Genomic DNA, 17,414 nt, shown 5'->3' with positions numbered 1-17,414 from the left:
CCTGGTCGGTGCAGTGTGTGGATTTTCGCTAGACGACGCTTGGTTGCCCCCTTTCGCTTTTGGCTCCTTCTCCTTCTTCTCAGGTACTTGATTTTTGGCTTTACCAACCCCATCAAGCGAAGAAGAAGGAGGAGAGGAAGAATTGGACGAAGTAGAAGGTTGGTGGGTAACTCTAGATTCGTCTAGTTGCTGACTCGATTGTTCAGGAATTGTGGTGTTCTGAACGATAGAGGTTGAGAAGAGCCATAAGGGCAAGCCGATTGTCAATCCTGGAAGTGAAAATGTGGCCATATGGGGTGCACCAACATCTCCCCAAGAGGAGAAGGGACTAGTATTTCCTCCAAGGGGAATTCCTTGGTTGGTGGGTTCCATTTTCTCAACCTAAGATCAACGTAGGAAAGGGTGATGATTATTCCGTTTAAAATAAATTTTAGACACTTTGACACAACTTGTTTTTTCAATTTTTAAGAGTCGAGAAAAAACAAAAGATGACTCTAGTGGTCTTCAATTTTTAATGAGCCTGAAGTGACAAGTGCTCAGATGGACCTTTTCCGTTAAGGAGTCTGAAAAGGAACGAAAGGGACTGCTCTGGAAATCTAGGTAGAGGGATTACTAAACCAATCGCAAAACTGCATAATACTTTTTACGGTACGACAGTCAATCTTCCCGAATGCTGTGTTCAGTGCATTGCGATCAATAGGGTGGCAGACATGGCTTCCTATGGATAAAGGATTAAGCCTATTGTGGTCTCCCAAAATATACTCGACGGTACGTGGGAGCACAAGTCCGTACTAGCACTTATCGTCTCAAAGTGGAGGAATCACCCAACCATCACTGAGAACAATAGTTACCAGGCTTTACAACACTGGAATACGTCTCTAGCCTAGACTTCTAAATGTTGTGCGTTAGGTTCCAAAGCGTTGTTAGATTCATTGAATTTATTTTATAGTTGATCTTGTTTAAGAAATTTGCCTTTCAGGTTCACCGCGAGATGTAGATGTATAATTCCTAAAATGCAATCTAAGATGATAAACAGTCTTTTATCTTCTTTGTGCAATGAAAATCCTAGCTACTAAGGAAAGAGAGACAGTATTCTTTCACAAAGAGCAAAGAGCACACTCTAAATGCACTGTCCTAAATCAAACCAATCAAACAGTCTAAATGCAAATGCACATGCATGTATTTGTTTTCGGCTTTCTTAGTATGTGAATGGTAAAAAGAAATCTAATGCACAAATCTGAATTACTTTTCAAGTGACAATTACTAACAAGTTTCTTTTCGAAATAAAAAATGGAGACAATCACAACACTTTATGATTTGGAAATGAATACTTGCTTTCGATAGTAGAAAAATTGCAAATTCAGACCAAATATAATAGTAACAGGATAATCGACTATCTACAGCAACCAAACTCTTTCCTATGACTGAAAATGACACTTGTGACACTTTCAAATCAAAGGACGACAGTACGATTACGTTACTTTTTGCAAAGGAGAACTGAAAATGACTCAACAAATACACAAAAACATTTACAGTTCTTTTGCACAAAGGAGGCAGAATAACAGCAAGGAAAAGGGGTTTCAAACAGAGATATACTAATTACAGGCAGTAAAATTCGTGAATAGAACTAAAAAGAATGAATCACAGAAACCAAAACTGAACAATGCCTAGTCTGATCAGCACACCTGTAACACAGGGAATTTGAAATGCAGCGCACCTACTACACTCGGGAAGTGCGCTGAATTTCAGATTCACAGAACAGTACCTACACTGGGCCAGAGATGAGACTTCACTTGGGTTCCAGGTCACAGTTTGCAGTTCAGTTCATGGGTTTTGGCTGAGCAAATGGTAATCTGTAATGCAACAATCAGGGGTAGATCTAAGGAGGTTCTAAGAGCTACCACAAGGGGCAATCAAAGAGTTTGTGAATCAGTTGTTTAAGTCATAAACAAATCCCGAAGATTGACTGAAGCGGTATTCATCTACTTTGCATTTGCATAGCAAATGCAGTTCGAAAGCTACTTGGCTCGACTTTAGGCTCCATCTATAAGTTTATAAAATAGACAACCAGGAAGATAAACAAACAAACTAATTCGTCCCCAGCGGAGTCGCCATTTTGTTACAGGGAAAAGTGTCTATACAGAACTGCTTATCCCACTAAGGTGTGATAGCTACCTTAGAAAGAAACAAAGTAAAGCTACTTTCGTTTTTCATTTATGAAATATAGATGAGAGAAGAACAAAGAAGACCAACCTCTGTCTTGCGTTAATCTCCTAGTTTGATTCCTCTCTCTCTTGATAGTCTTTCGCTACTTGCTCCCTTGTACGCCCAGCTTCACAGAGTACCGGTAAGATCATAGTAGCATAGCACTATACAAGAACATGGACCTATAATCATAAACAATCTAGGATCAGATGTAAATTGACCATACAAATTCATAAAACATAAATGACACAAGAGTATGGAGGAAAACTTGAATAGCTTTTATTGATAAACAAGAAAAAGCCAAGGGAGTTACAACCAGTTGTTCTAACCCAGCATCATCCTCTCAACATGTAAGCCCCTCTTCACCTCATACAAAGCTTAGATCACCCAACACCCTGATGTTGTCTCAAGAAACCAACAGCAATTCCTTACAATATGCAAAATTCCAGCCTCTGGATCTCTGGGATGAGGGATCCATATATAGATATCTGTAAGGGGGATGAGTCAGCTTGTGATTTGATTAGTGTCTTCCCTCTGATAGTTCTTGCTTCCACTTGGAGATTGATGATCTCTTACTCATCCTTGGTCGAATTCAGAGAGGCAAGTGTCACAGGAGAAGTTTCTCGAAAATTCCATGCCTCTCCACCTCGCGAAATGACACTGCCATTTGTCACTTCTTGCCCATCGCACCCCATAGAAGGGATTTTTGAAATGCAACGCACCCACACAGTGTATTTAGGTGAGATGCAACGCACTTTGCCTATGGAGCAGCTAAAATGATCTTGTTTTGACCAGTTCTGAGCAATTTTTCATGGAGAACTTCTGGGAGAAGTTGTAATCAGTTGACCTTGTTCCTTTAGGGGTTAGAACAACACTTTTAGGGACTTATGAGCCCTTTGTTTATGGACATTTCATGCTTGGGGTTGTAGTGCCCAAAAATGTCTATAACAATGTTGACTGACCTACTGATGTACCTATGGCTTTGACCCTTGAAGATGAAGCTTCCTATTCAGCTACCTGTAAAAGGATATCTATGCCTTTATGTATTTTTTCTCCTTCCTTGTAGATGGAATTCTTTACCTTTTCTCCTTCCCTTTCTCTTTTTCTCTAAAAAGAACTTTCATCTTTTCTCTTTAAAGTGTTGCTCTTTGTAGTATTCCTCACCTATTAGTGGCAAATTTTTGGCCACTAAAAATAAGGAAAAGTTTATGAACTTGTAATGTCAAATTTCTGAGTTGAGACACTACCTCTGTTTTTGCTACTTGTGGAGAGAAGGCTTTGTTTTAATGCTTTGAAAACACCTTTCTGGAAAATACCCTGATTCTTCAATACCTAATATTTTTTTTTTTTTAATAATCTTCCTCAGAAATCATTTTTTAAATAATCTTTTTCAGAAATCAATTTCTGGAAAAATACCTCAGAAAATAATCTTCTGGTCACTACCCTTCTCAGAAATCGAATTCTGGAAATGTAAATCAACCTACAGATATTCTGTCTTTGGGAAATTCAATTTTATTTTTTTCCTCAAGCTTGAACTTTCTATTAGTAAGCCAAACCATATATCAATTTCAAATAATACAAAATACATAGCATCAAAGAAAAGAGAAGACCTCATAGTTTCTTCCCCCATGAAATAATTTCGATCTTCACAACCAGCCCAACAGCTGACACAAATGCAATTACATTTTATCTTAATTTGCCTTTTTGTCACTGCTTGGTGAACTTGATTTCTCATTATTACTGGATGAATCACCAGAGGGGCCTAGACTATCAATTCCTCTAGGAGCTTTACTTAGAAATTTTACTCCACTGAGAGCACAAAAAACGTGACTAAAAACATAGGCAACAAATAAAAATCTTCACGTGTTGCACCCACTTTGTAGACAGACCACAAAATGACCAAAGGTCCAAAAGCACTAAAAGTTGTAGGCCCAAGAACACAAGCAATAGCTCCAGCAAGACATAAATAGCTTCCAATAATTAAACCCAGTTCAAAAGTTGTATTGTTTTTCCCTTTATCTTTTATGCTTGTCATAATGCCGTCTAGCAATGATTCCAAATCAGGTAGGCCAATTGGTTCATCCTCAGAAACAATAGCCTCCAACTTGGAGAAGAGAGAACCTGGGTACAGAACTGCCTTCACAATTGCCTTGTTGACTCCTTTAGAGATCAAATGTACAGCAACAACCTCCACGGGGTTTGAACATTCACCTTTCGGGCAAGGAGCACTAAACAAGGGGAAACCAAATAGAATGAGAAGCATATGAATTGGGAAGCTCGATGTATATATACCCTAAAACGCCTATGTTTCTAGCTACTATTCTCAGGAATCTCATCTTCTTCAGAGGATAATTGCCTCACCTTCTTCATAGGATAATTGAAAACAACAATAATTATTTGGATCTGTAACAATCAATTGCTTAAATGTAAACATGAAAGAAATCTATGTTCTTATTTTTTTTTTTTAAATCACGGTGTAAAACCATTCATGAATTCATGCTCTATTTTTTTCTCTTTGAAAATCCTTCATTGTGCATCATATTTTTCATAAAAACGTGCTCATGGTGCATGGAAATCATGTTACTGTGTATAAAAATATACTCATTGTTTCATGCATGGAGAGATTTCAAATTTAATGAAGAATCGAATCTATATGGAGAGATTTTGAATTCTAATGAGGATACCTAATCTCTGAGTGATCTTGTGATGACTTGAGTTAATCTTGTGTTGACACAACAAAAATGCAATTAAGACTCTTGTTGAATCGTTGCCAAGGATTCGTTCTTCTCACAGGTGGTAGAATTGTTTGAATGGAAGCGCAGTTTAGACTTGGAGGTGGCAATGTTTTCCACTAATGACAGAGACCTGGTTTGTGACACCTCTTTAAAACAATTCCGAGTTCATTTATCCTCTAAATTCATTCAAAACTCAGCAAAATCCAGAATTTATCCTTACCTGATTCTCCTCCACAATCCGTGGGATTCAACTCAGCATTAAATCTTATGTCTAACCTCCTTATTTCTCCACAACTTCCTCCTTTTATTTCTATGCCACCTTGCTTAGCTCTGGCTTTTTCTTCTTAGCATTTCTCTCTGTGTTTTTTTTTATGGCTCCCGCTTCTTTTCACATGGTGTTGAATGCGTGCTCTTGGTTGCACAACATTATCACCCTTTTCCTGAGCTTCAATCGGTTGTGATGGTGAAATAAATATGATATAGATCTTTGTGCAAATGTCTAAGAAATACAGGGCTTTTGAAAATGTCTAAACTCATAGTTTTGAACTTGTTTGACTATTTGATTATGCCGACTCACCTTCTGACCTTCATTTCATACATCCATGACTGCGTCCTCTGGCTCCATGGTGTACAACCTTGTCAAATCACTGTATCATATCATTCATGGCTGCCCTCATTAGTTTATATGCCTACTTTTATTACTTCGTACATCTTCCTTCATTACTTAATATGCCCACCTTTCCATTTGTTTTTAATTTTGTTCCTTTGCATGTAGGCATGTATGATAGGCATATATCATTTGTTCTATAATCATGGATTTTTTTTTATTGCTCTCCTTATACAATATGGTTTTTCATTTCCCTTTATCATTTTAACTTGTTTTTAAAATGACCATAGGATAGGCCATTTTAAAAATCAAATTAGTATTTTAAGACATTAACCTTTGTATAGTGTATATAGGTCAACCAAAGTTTGTTTTAAGGGGAGAAATATTGAGTCCTTATTTCCTAATAAAAATTGATTATAAAATATGTAGGGATGGATAGGATTGTGTGATAATGGATATGTCATGATGAATAGGATTATTATTTGGATAGGGTTATTGTATGGTAGGATTATTATGATGAAGGTAATGGAGTAGGATAAATATGGAATGTAGAATGGTAGTGTAATAGAATGCATATCAAGTTAAACTAGTTTTATCAATTTCTAGAAAAAAATTCAAAAATCGAAGGTTCTAAGAGTAATTATTTTACACTTATTGTACTTGTACTTCCATAATAGCTTGATGTCAATACTAACCGATGTTGTTCTTTGTTGGTTTTCCTTTAATTCGTGATGACGGTTCTTCAAAGATACATTCATATGGAATATAGACAATTGTAATTGTTGTCTTGAACCTTTTGATATTGTGTTATTTCATGTTATTTCTTGGCATCTGCTATTGATCTAGGTTTCTTGAACTTTGATGTTGTTGAGGTCCCTTATGAAATTTGTAAATGATGTAATGTAGGTCCCTTCTAACATGTAATTCAGGTTCCTTTTGCAATACAACTGATCAAACTATTTGCATACTTTTATTATGAACTTCCCCCTTGCTTATGTTAAGACTTGTCCTCAAGTCTTGCATTTCTTGGAGGATTATTTTTGCAAAATAAAACTAAATTAAAATTAAAACAAAATAGAGAATTCATATTGTCCAAACAAGTTGACTTTCCGATATGAATTCGAGTTTGTGTTGTGCTAATTTCCTGGATTTTCACAACCAAACTCCTTTATTACTTTTTATCTTTTTTTATTTTCTGGATGGAGATGGGGTGTAATGAAGTAGGGAAGTATGAAAATCTTATGAAAGTATCATAGGTTGAAATCATGATTTGGACTTCAACATGATAGATCTGAATGACTGTGAAGCTTAGCATACAATATGTTAGATGAATGAAATCATGAACAATATGGCTTATGAAAGGCTTCTTAGGAAATGAATAGAAAGAAAGAAGAAAGAAAGAAATTATTTTAACGTCCACGAGGCTAAAGATAGCCTATGGTACAAAACTTGAATTTTTCTTTCGATGATTAGCTTCATGCATTTTTCCTTGATCTTGATTCATGTTGTAGGGTTGTTGGTGTTGTTGGTCAATAATTGAGAGCAAGCTTGACAAATTTGAGTTTCATTGGATGAACTCAACATCAGGTGAATTTCCACTTTATTTTCACTTTGAATATTTTCATTTCATATTTATAGATATGAATTTTTAAATATTGACTTTGAAAAGTCCTTCGTCCATGGAGTTCAATCCTTAAATCTTCCTGAGACCTCCAAAAACATAGCATTTGCCTGCAATAAAATATTAAATGATGGAGGAAGAGAGGTGTACAGTCTTTCTTCTTACAATAAGTATGTAAAATCATTACAAGCATTGCTTATAAAAGAAGTCCAAAGATGATATACAAAGAAAATGCATTTGTTTACCCCTTGAGGAATGGTGGCCAACCTAGACCTCCTCGCGGTATTTTGTTCACAAAATCTTTATTTTATGTCCAGATAGAGTGATTAAAAATCCAATTTAAAGTGAATTCATATGGCTACTTCCAATATAAACAGGTTTTCAAAATGATTTGAAATGATATGCTAAAAATGATGAAGAGTAACCTATTTGATAGAGTTGCTTGTGAATTTGTAACTAGACCAACAATCACTATTTAGAGTGTAACGTTTTCATTAAATATCGGATTAATGTGATTCCACTTGGAGATTAAAGTAGATTCATTTTTTTATATTTATTAGAAACAGGTTTCTAAAATCCTTAGGTTTGATATGAAAAAAATGTTGATGAACAGAACTAGGAGGCAGAGTTTTACTATGCTGATTTGAAGACATGCAGTCACTAAATGTAACATAACTTTTTCATTTGACCTCCAAAGAGGATCATTAAAATTGTGTATTGATATAGACTTGAATATCTATCTCCCATAAAAAAGCATTTTGAAAAGAAGATGATTTCGTATGTTAAATATGCCAATGAACAGTCAAGACCTAGAATTGTCACCATGCAAGAAGCAGTTAGTATTTCAAGAATAACTTTTTCATATGATACCCAATTGAGGTGATTCAAATTGATTTGGAAACTATATTACAATGGATATCTTCCCTATGAATATCAGGTAAAAATGTTTCCATTAGACACCTCAAATATAGGTTGTAATAATTCTGTCCTCAAAATTTCTCTTGAGATCTAGTGTTTATTTTTACCTTGTCTTTTTCATTTGTGATCCAAATTGAAAAATAGGTTTTAAAACTAGTTTTCAAGATATTATTTACTTAATTTTTCCATAAAATCCATCCAAATGAGTATTTAACAATGATTTGAAATTTTATTCATGAGAGTTTGAAACAAAATTATTATGGAAGTCTTATTGTGAACTCATTCTACTTATTTATTTATTCTATTCTATCATATTCTATTGTAGAAAAATAAGTCATTCTCTCAAGTATAAGAGAATTTCCAATGCATCCATTTGTGTAACAAGATCATAAGTAGACTCACATCCAAGTTTGAAAAATATACCTTAATGAATACTTGGACTTGAAAAATTAGTTGATCATAAAGATTTGATGCTAAAGGATGTTGAAAAATGGAGTGGTATTGTGGCCTAATGACTAGTTGAAACCAAGTTTGAATGTGATCTTTAAGTTTTTTTTATTTTTCTCAACTATCATAGCACAAATTTCTTCTTGTGGAACTTGTTCAAAATCATGAATGCACAAGGGATCTTCTATAAATTCTTCAATTTCTAGCTCTATTGTTTGAACTTCATTGCATGTGATCCATAACTCATTTATCTCCTTACAAAGATAACTAGAAGAAGCTTCTAGGTTCTCTTCTTGTGGATCCTCTTGATGGATACTTTGTTTCTCTTCTATCTTTTGAAATGAAGATTCATCCCTAGTGACCATTCTAAATTGTGGACAAGGGTTTAAGAAGATCCTTGTGGTGGCATACCCTCCTTCTCTAAATGAATTCTTTAACATCATGTTTTGTAGATCTTTGTTTTGCAAATGGATTTTGTAGTTAGTGAGTTTTTATTAGTGGTTGGGGGTTTTGTTTTGGGGATCTACCTTTCTAATTTCTATGTCTAAGCATGAATAATCGTAATGAAAATTGGTTTTTTTTTTTTATGTTTTGTTTTTTTTAAAACAATCTTCCTAATTGACTATATTGAAGTATGCTTCCTCGGCAATGGCATGTTGTACTACAAAACAACCCCCCCATTTATAAATGACAATATCTAGGCTTAGAAGTGTAAATGGGGACCCTTTTAAATTTTTATGGTTAGGATAATAAAACCATAACTCTAAGAAAATTCCTAGAAAAACCTTGCAACACTAATTGAGGATGAAATCCATATTGCAATCGCAAATCACACTTTTCTGCATTACCATGTTAAAAACCATTACAAAAGTGAAATATGCGAATAGGTCTCCCACTGTGATAACATCACCCAGTCATTTCTCAATTGCATTTCGCAGTTTGCATAGTTCGTAAAAAACTTGACCATGCCATTAGAACAACCACAAACAATTTGCGAAATGCGATATTGTGATCTCGCATTCACATTTCACTTGAAAACTCTAATAACACTATACTGTATCCTTTTAATACCGTGATGCGCGATTAAATATGATAAAACATCTGGAATGATTACATTTTAAATTTTAAAACAAACGAGTTAAAATGTTATTAAATATTTAGTGGCCTGAGGAAGGATAATCATTTTCCTAGTTATGGGTAGTTATAATCGAGTATCTTATTAAAACCTTTCTCACGATCCAAAGTCATTCCACAGAAGTTTTCAATCTTAATTGCTAAATATCGTTTTCACTGATATATCTTGTCTATCTTAGGAAAGCGACAAAAGACATGTCCCTTAGAAAGGTGATGTAGAAACATAGAAAACAGACCATTGTTGAAGTTGTGTTTACAAAGATGGATCCTATATTTTGTCGATATAGTTTGTGACGCTGCCGGAGGTGCAATAACTTGGGAAGTAATCTAAAATAGGTTGGAGGATGAGCATCCTAAAATCACTGTTACGAGAGCAACAACTGATTCCAAAAGGCCTTCAGAACTCCAATGTAAAGATGCTTCATGTCAATTCCTTCATAGGATAGGAGCAAGGGCTAAAATCCTCCCCTATACATATATGATTAGGTGGGTGATTGAAGATAGGCAGTTTAAGAATTCAAAGATGGAGCTCATTGGGTCATTCACAGCAGAGGATCTAAAGAAAATGTACCACATACCTGATCCCCAAGATATCTACGATGATACATTTGTGGCTAACTTCGCAAAGAAGAATCCAGACCCCTTCAAGCTAATTCAGGGTTGGAGGGTGTTGGAAAACAAATTCAAGTATGACAAATAGCCTCTTTGGAAAACCCCTACAACTATGCAGCAGCCATGTTATGTAGATTGTATGGGCTACCCAATAATACTAAGTTTTCAATTGAATAGATTCCTCTAATTGATTCATGTGTTAATTCCCATATCATGAATTGGCATTCCATCCTATCTGACAACCTAGCAACCACCATTATCGAATATCAACAGAAGAAAGCCTCATTCTTATATAACCTCCCTCCCTTCTATTTTAGTGCCTACATTATGGATGCTATTTGTTTTTGCACAAAATTTCCAACCATGGGTTGGAAATGGGCCTTACAAGATCCTTACCCAATTCATCTCAATCATAAACAAATATGGTGTTATCACTCAGATTTCCCTTGAAATTGTTGGGAAGAGGAAAGGGGTCTGAGGTAACCACAATCCAACTTTTAGATACAAAATCTAGCCAATTTGTATCCAGAGAGGGCTCTCTCTTTAAGTTTTAGCTTTTTTTTGAAAGATATTAGGCTAGTTATGAAGTTTAAGAGTTTTGATTGAGTTTGGGTGGTGAAATTCAATAGCAAAGGGGTAGGACTGAGTAGTTTAGGCCATTGGGCGAATGGAGTCAAAGAAGATGGCTTAACTGGATTTGGTTTCTCAACAATGGATGGTTTCACAAGGCAAGGTAATCAAACAGGGAACAAATAAAGACTTAAAATACATGAAATGTACTCAAAATGGGTGAAGGGCAGACAAAAATCCTTCAACCTATTCGAAAGAGGGAATTTGAATGATTATTAATAAAGAGTAGTTAAGTATTCTTTAATAAATAATTAAAGTGAATAAACTAGAAAACAGGAGTAATTAAGATCTCACTGTTTATGCCAGTTCAGAAGAAAACATTGAGAATCATAACGATTGAAAACAGATTGCAATCAAGCATTTTCCAAATTACTCTTTTTCGTTTATCATTCAGCTATGAAACACAGATAATATAATAAACAAGGAAAACTTTTAAGACATGAGATACAGAAGACTTATTGATCCGGTGTTTGACTCAAGAAATCTATGAAAAGTCCTTTGCATCAATTCTTTATCCAGCAAGCCATACAAACGTTGGTCCAACATCACTTTATTCCAAAATAATAAGTACTACATCAATGTCTAAGAATCCACCCTCAATACTCCAATTGAGGGAGTATTTATACAAAATTTTACAAAAAAATATCTCATAACCGAGTGAGATATATTCTAGGATGACTATGAATAAGTTACAAGAGAATAGAGACAAATGGTCTCGAAGATAGGAGAAAAAGTAAACTGATGTTGTGTTGTTCCTATTCTTGTGAGTATGCTGGAGGCAAGCCCTATGATTTGGCTTGTTGCTCTCTTCTTTAGTAACTACAGTAAATAACCAAAATTTACATTTTACCAAGGATAATTTTACAAAATTTCCAATATGTCTTCCCACCATTTTGCTTCTTGCCATCTTTTTTTCTGAAGTTTTCTTAGCGTCTCATCAGTTTCTGTGTACCTGAAAAAGGTAGGCTGAATTGGGAAAAAGTGTTTCATCTCATGCTCGACATAGAACAAGTTCTCCAGACTGTAATAGAGAACTCTACCTATAAGCAATGCTTTTGTTCCTGATGCACTTGTTGATGAACGTGCTTGGTTGTCAGCATACTTATTCAATTTCTCCACATAGTCTTTATGACTCATTAGTTTATCATGAATAACTAGAGGACTTGGAAAACCTTTACTCTGTAAAATATCAAATCTTTTCATGAAAGCATTAATTTCTTCCTACATATCATGGCATCTTATTTCTAAGTTTTGCATTGGAGTTCTTTTAGTAAAAACCCTTTTGATTTCCAAAATTTTCCCTGTTCTATCTTGAATGCCCAGCTCTTCAAGCTGGTACTTATTCCTGGTATTCAAAAACTGTATGAGCCTGTTGGCTTCCTCAGCCATATTTCCTAATTCTACCCTTGTCTTTTGAATTTCTTCTTGAGCTAGTTTCGCTAAATCAATTTGCTAAAAAATTATTTGAATTGATGGCCAAGCATAATTTATTGATTGAGTGATGTTGGCCCAAATAATTTTCTTGATTTCTGATAGAGGCTTGTCAAAAGTAAGATATTTTTCCAATGATTTTACTTTTTTTTCTAACACTTTAATCTCTCTTGTCTTTTCTGCAGCATTTATTTTTGAGAGATCATACCTTTGCTCTAAGTTGGCATTCTATTATTTTACCTTATTTAGCTCTGAAACTTGTAGTTTTAGGTCCTCCATTGATTTTATTAACTCCTGTGTGCTCAAATTAGCAATGCTGCCCTGTGCTACTCCTGTTGTTCCTGTTGTTGTTGTCCCTGTAACCACCTCTACCGTAACTTCTGGAATATTTGGTGCCAATGCTACTCCAAGAGCTGATGGGACTGCAGTTGAGACTACCGGTATCACATTGGAAGGCTGAGAGGTTGACTCTCCCTGCTTGTCCTCCAATGCTTTTTCAAGTTCTTGTTCAGTCTCATTTAGTCATTCGTTAAGTTTTAAGAGAAAATCCATCAACTCTTCTTCAGATTTTTGCTTTATAATCTTAGCAGACTGTGGATGCCTTGAAGGTGGCAGCTTTAGTTGTTTCCTTAGGGCAGCAATATCTTCATCTTTCTTTTTGATCAAGGATTCTGTAGCTTTTACATCCTTGGGATCATGACCCAATCCAATAATTATTTCTTCTAAGGACTTTATTCTGTTATCTTTGGCCTGAGAGGAGGCCTTCTCCAAGTGTAGTTGGTAAGTAGTGTTATCCAAAGAATTTTGTAACCTTTGGGCCATCATTTCCTTACCAGTCAAGGTTGAATAAATAATTTCTCTAGTTTGTTTATGCAACTCAATATGATCCAAAGGATGAATATCCATTGCCATGACTTCAAAATTTGTTCTAAGATAATCTACTACTGATTTAGGCTGCTACACGTTTGGCTTGAAATAGCTCATTATCATTTTTCCTTCTTTGATGTCATAGGCTGACATCAATATCTGTTGATTTGTGGGAGCCATCTTCAAATATTGATTATAAACCCAAAGCCTCAATGGATCATTCCTGTCCTTTATTTCTGTAAATGTTTTCTTGATATCTGAGGCATCTGTCCCTGGTGGCCTGAAAGAAGATATCTCTGCACTTTGCTGTCTTTCTAGCTCCTGTCTTTGTGAGCTAGTGGATGTTCCTCCTACTGGAAAAGTTTGCTGGCTCTCTACTTTTTCTTCCCTCTGACTATCTGTAGTTTATTTAGAAAATTCCTTCTCTGAAAGGGGATTTAGTCGTTTTCTTTTTGTTCGAGGCTGTCCTGAAGGTTTACTAACAGAGGTAGTAGTTTCCCTATCTCTCTTTTTGTTTCTTTCCTCATTTAGAGGAGTTTGCAGAACTCGAGGCTCTCCCATATTGATCTAAGTGGGAGGAGTATATATTTGAGCCTGTTCTTTGGAAGTTTCAGGCTACGTAGACATTGTAGACTATTATGTGGTTTGAAAATTGGTCTCTAGTTCCTTGCCCTTTAATGTTCTTGTGGCTGGTGTGCTTGTTTCCTGTGAAGGTTGTTGAGAAGTTCTAGAAATGGAGGCACCAATTCCTGATCTTTGAGATAACTCAAATGGTACCTGCCCAAAAGAATCCAGGTCAAGTGTTTTCTTAAGATCTCTCATAACATTCTCAATATTGACCTGTTCACTATCATGTTCTACTAGGATCCCTTCCCTCCATTCATCCATATTTTCAAATTGTTCAATCTCTGGAATCCTATGGTGAATGTATGGTGACAACCTATTTTTCATTCTCCTATCACAGATGAAACTATTAGGGTCATATGGCCTCCAACCAAAACTTTTGTGCAACTTAAGATGATCTTCTAGAATTATCTCTGCTTCTCTCCATGCTTCCCTACATTACAGACAAAAGGGCCTAACTGATTTTATATTCTGAGTTGAGCTTTCTTTTTGGCTTTGCAGAAATGAACCATGTCTGTATGTATCATTTGTCTGAAATACTCCAATGCAAACAGTCTCATTGGAACGTATTTGGGTAACTTGAAAGGGCAGAGCTCAAATCCATATATCTGGATCTCTGTATGGTTCTTGTATAGGTACCAATCACCTATTATGTATTGCTTGGAGAGCTGTAGGATTCTCTTGATCTCACCATTGATTCTAGGAGGCGAAAAACCCTGTCAATAAAGTGGTTGCAGGTTGAACAAATTGGTCAATGAACTCATTGTATGAGTAAGGAGATTCATAAGATGCATGGAAGATGGGACTCCAAAAGGTAACAGACATTGGATTGCCTTTATTGTCAAGTTTTTTCACAGGGAAAGGGAAGTTCTCTGACTGATAATACAACATAAGATGATTAATGAAAGTGGTGTATTTACTGTCTGGTCTCAGGAATTGGTCATGAATGTTGTTGGCAATATAGGAGGCATAATCATACTTAACATCAAGGGGCTGTCCAGGAGTACAAATTGACAATAGCACTAGGGTTACATCATCAACATACTCACTGGAGTTGAATCCCATGATTAAGGATGTCATATCAACAATGAATCTTCCTATGTCTGTGAAGAAAGTTTTCAGATAGGGAGGTGGGCCTTTAGGCTGATTGTTTAGGCTCCATGAAAATCTGATAGATGCAAGTTAGTTCTGACTAAGACAATTGGGTAGATTTCTCAAGTAAGTATCCTATAGAAAGAGGAGTGAGAGCTTGTTCACGGGAAAATTGCAACATTTCATTCATGGATGCAGCTATTATGGGGAAAAGGACTGTTTGACTTGGGGACATAACAGCTCTAAGGTTAGGTTCATATTTTTCCTGGCATTGATGAACCAGATCAGGGAAAATATGGATTAAGGGGAGAAAATACCTGGGAAGGTTTGATTCCCACAATCCCAGGATATCTGAGCTATTTAGGTATTGATCTCTAGCTTGGCAAAAGACTTTCAAGTGGTTTATGTCAATGGATAAGTCCCTTATTTGAAAGTATTTATTTGCAAGAGGCAGATAGTCTAAGTCTTTATGAGAGGTATTCATGGGTGCAACAGACAGAGCCACAAGGGTTTCCATTTCTAGTTCTTGTGGATTCAGAAAGGAATTTGGGTTTTTGGTGGGAAATGGGTGAATTAACTGATCTGGGAACTTATATTGGCAAAACAAAGACTGAATTTGCAATGAATTTTTCTTTTCTTTGTGGATTTTATACTGTAAAACCAAACTTGCAGGGTTTTGGCGAAAATTGGATAAATACCTGTATTTAGGGAATGAACAGAGTAATAATAGGTGCTGACAGTGACTAATAGGTTCTGGTTGCGTCAGCTGTAATTTTCTCAGCAAGGTGGCGGTTGGAAAGCTTGGATGGTTGACTTGAACGTTATTTGCATGGGAGCACGGGTTGTAGTACAAAATAATGAAAACGACACTTTGTTGGTTTTATTCAACAAAGTCAAAGGTGACAGGAGTTTTATTATTCAGGCGGATGACGCAAGCAGGAAAGGATGTTTTGTCACATGTGGAGAGTGGTAAGTGGTATGATATCACACCGCTTTTGGATACGAGCGGGTTTCGGCCGGGATCCAATGATTCGACAGACTTTGCGACATGTAGCGGGGTACTGCGTGGGCCCGACCTAATTAAAAATTATTTAATCGTATCAGGAGTGATATGATTGGTTCGGAAGGGTTCTTAATTAACCATGAGGGTTAATTAATCCCATTTTGTGTAGCGGGGGAATTAGGCTGTTAATTAATTACGGATTAATTGATTAATCCTATTTTAAACGTTGATTATGGTTGTATTCAACCGGGGGTGGGGTATATAACAATTTGGGGATTTTAATATATAGTTAAATAATATGGGAAAGGGTGAAATAGTGCGGGATTTATATAATACATAGGTTAATAGTTAATATGACACGAAATGTAAAAGCGCTAAGAAAAACATTAGGATTGTGTATTTAACTTAGGCTTAAGTGGAAAAAAGGGGTTTTTATGTGATATTGTATATTTTTCCTAAGTAAAATAGGATTTTACTTAGGAAAAGACTTATGAGAGTGAATGAATGATGATTTTAAGTATTTAGGCTTTTAAATTATTGGGCCAAGGGTCCGGTCCCTCCAAAAGTCAGAGAAATGCTCTAAGCCCCTCTAATTTTCAAAGAACTTAGTACTTATGGGGAATTAGTGAAACTTTTAGTGAAAAATGAGAAAGGGAGTTAATTATTTGACCTTGTCTTACTTGAAATGCATCAAGTGTAATTTCTGCCTTGCACTTGTGATGAAAGTGAAAATTAATACATTTAGAGACATTATCCATCACATGTAATTCTGCAACATCATCTACCTACCCTACCTACTTTAGCCTGATATTTTTTCCTCTTTATTAGGGTGCACTTGGACTCGTAATCCCTTATCACACTTTCTTTTCTTTTACATGTAGAAATCTATCTAGGTCTAACCTTATTACATCCAAGGTCTCAGATTAAACTGTTGAGCTCCTTTTCTTCACTCTACCTATCTACTTATCTGCCAAGATTAAACAGTTTGGTCAGATCTTTATTCTCTATCTCTAAAACATAAAATTGAAAATTTGAACCAGTCAAGCTTAAGTTGTTTGACTATTCATCAATTGTGGCATAAATTACAAGTTGCACACAATTTGTTTATTACATAAGAGTAAAAAGTAGTGGCATTTAGACTTGCACACTTTCCTTGGTCTTTCTTTTGGTGGGGTTCATTTTCTTTCACTTTTTTGACCATTTTATTCTTTTCACCCTTTGATTTTTCTTTTAGGGTATACCCTCTTTACATTTTTTAAATTTTTTTATTTTTTGACAATATGGAAAACCTTTGCAACAAGTAAAGGTATGAACATATTACATAGCCCATCAAGTCAATCATGAAATATGACACCTATTGGTATAGGAGCATAACACTGGCTCCACTTGGGGATGGCTTTTCCTGGTGGAAAGTCAAGAACAGCAGGTCAGATGGCCTCTGAATGATTTTGACTGAACTATGAAATCTTCTTCTGCTTGTTGCTTTAT

The 17,414-nt window shown here is 35.6% G+C and overlaps 1 pseudogene; it reads right to left on the bottom strand.

The window, feature by feature from the left end:
* Positions 1-3,759: 3,759 nt before the first annotated feature.
* The window catches only part of LOC149184983 (uncharacterized), a 140,970-nt pseudogene continuing 127,315 nt past the window's right edge, over positions 3,760-17,414 (bottom strand).

Source organism: Pinus tabuliformis, chromosome 3_2 (assembly GCF_031772625.1).
Source record: "Pinus tabuliformis cultivar Carrire ecotype Pingquan chromosome 3_2, CPIR1, whole genome shotgun sequence".
In the NCBI taxonomy this organism is placed as follows: Eukaryota; Viridiplantae; Streptophyta; class Pinopsida; order Pinales; family Pinaceae; genus Pinus; species Pinus tabuliformis.
The sequence above is the reverse complement of the archived record's forward strand: the minus strand, read 5'-3'. Positions and strand labels throughout refer to the sequence as shown.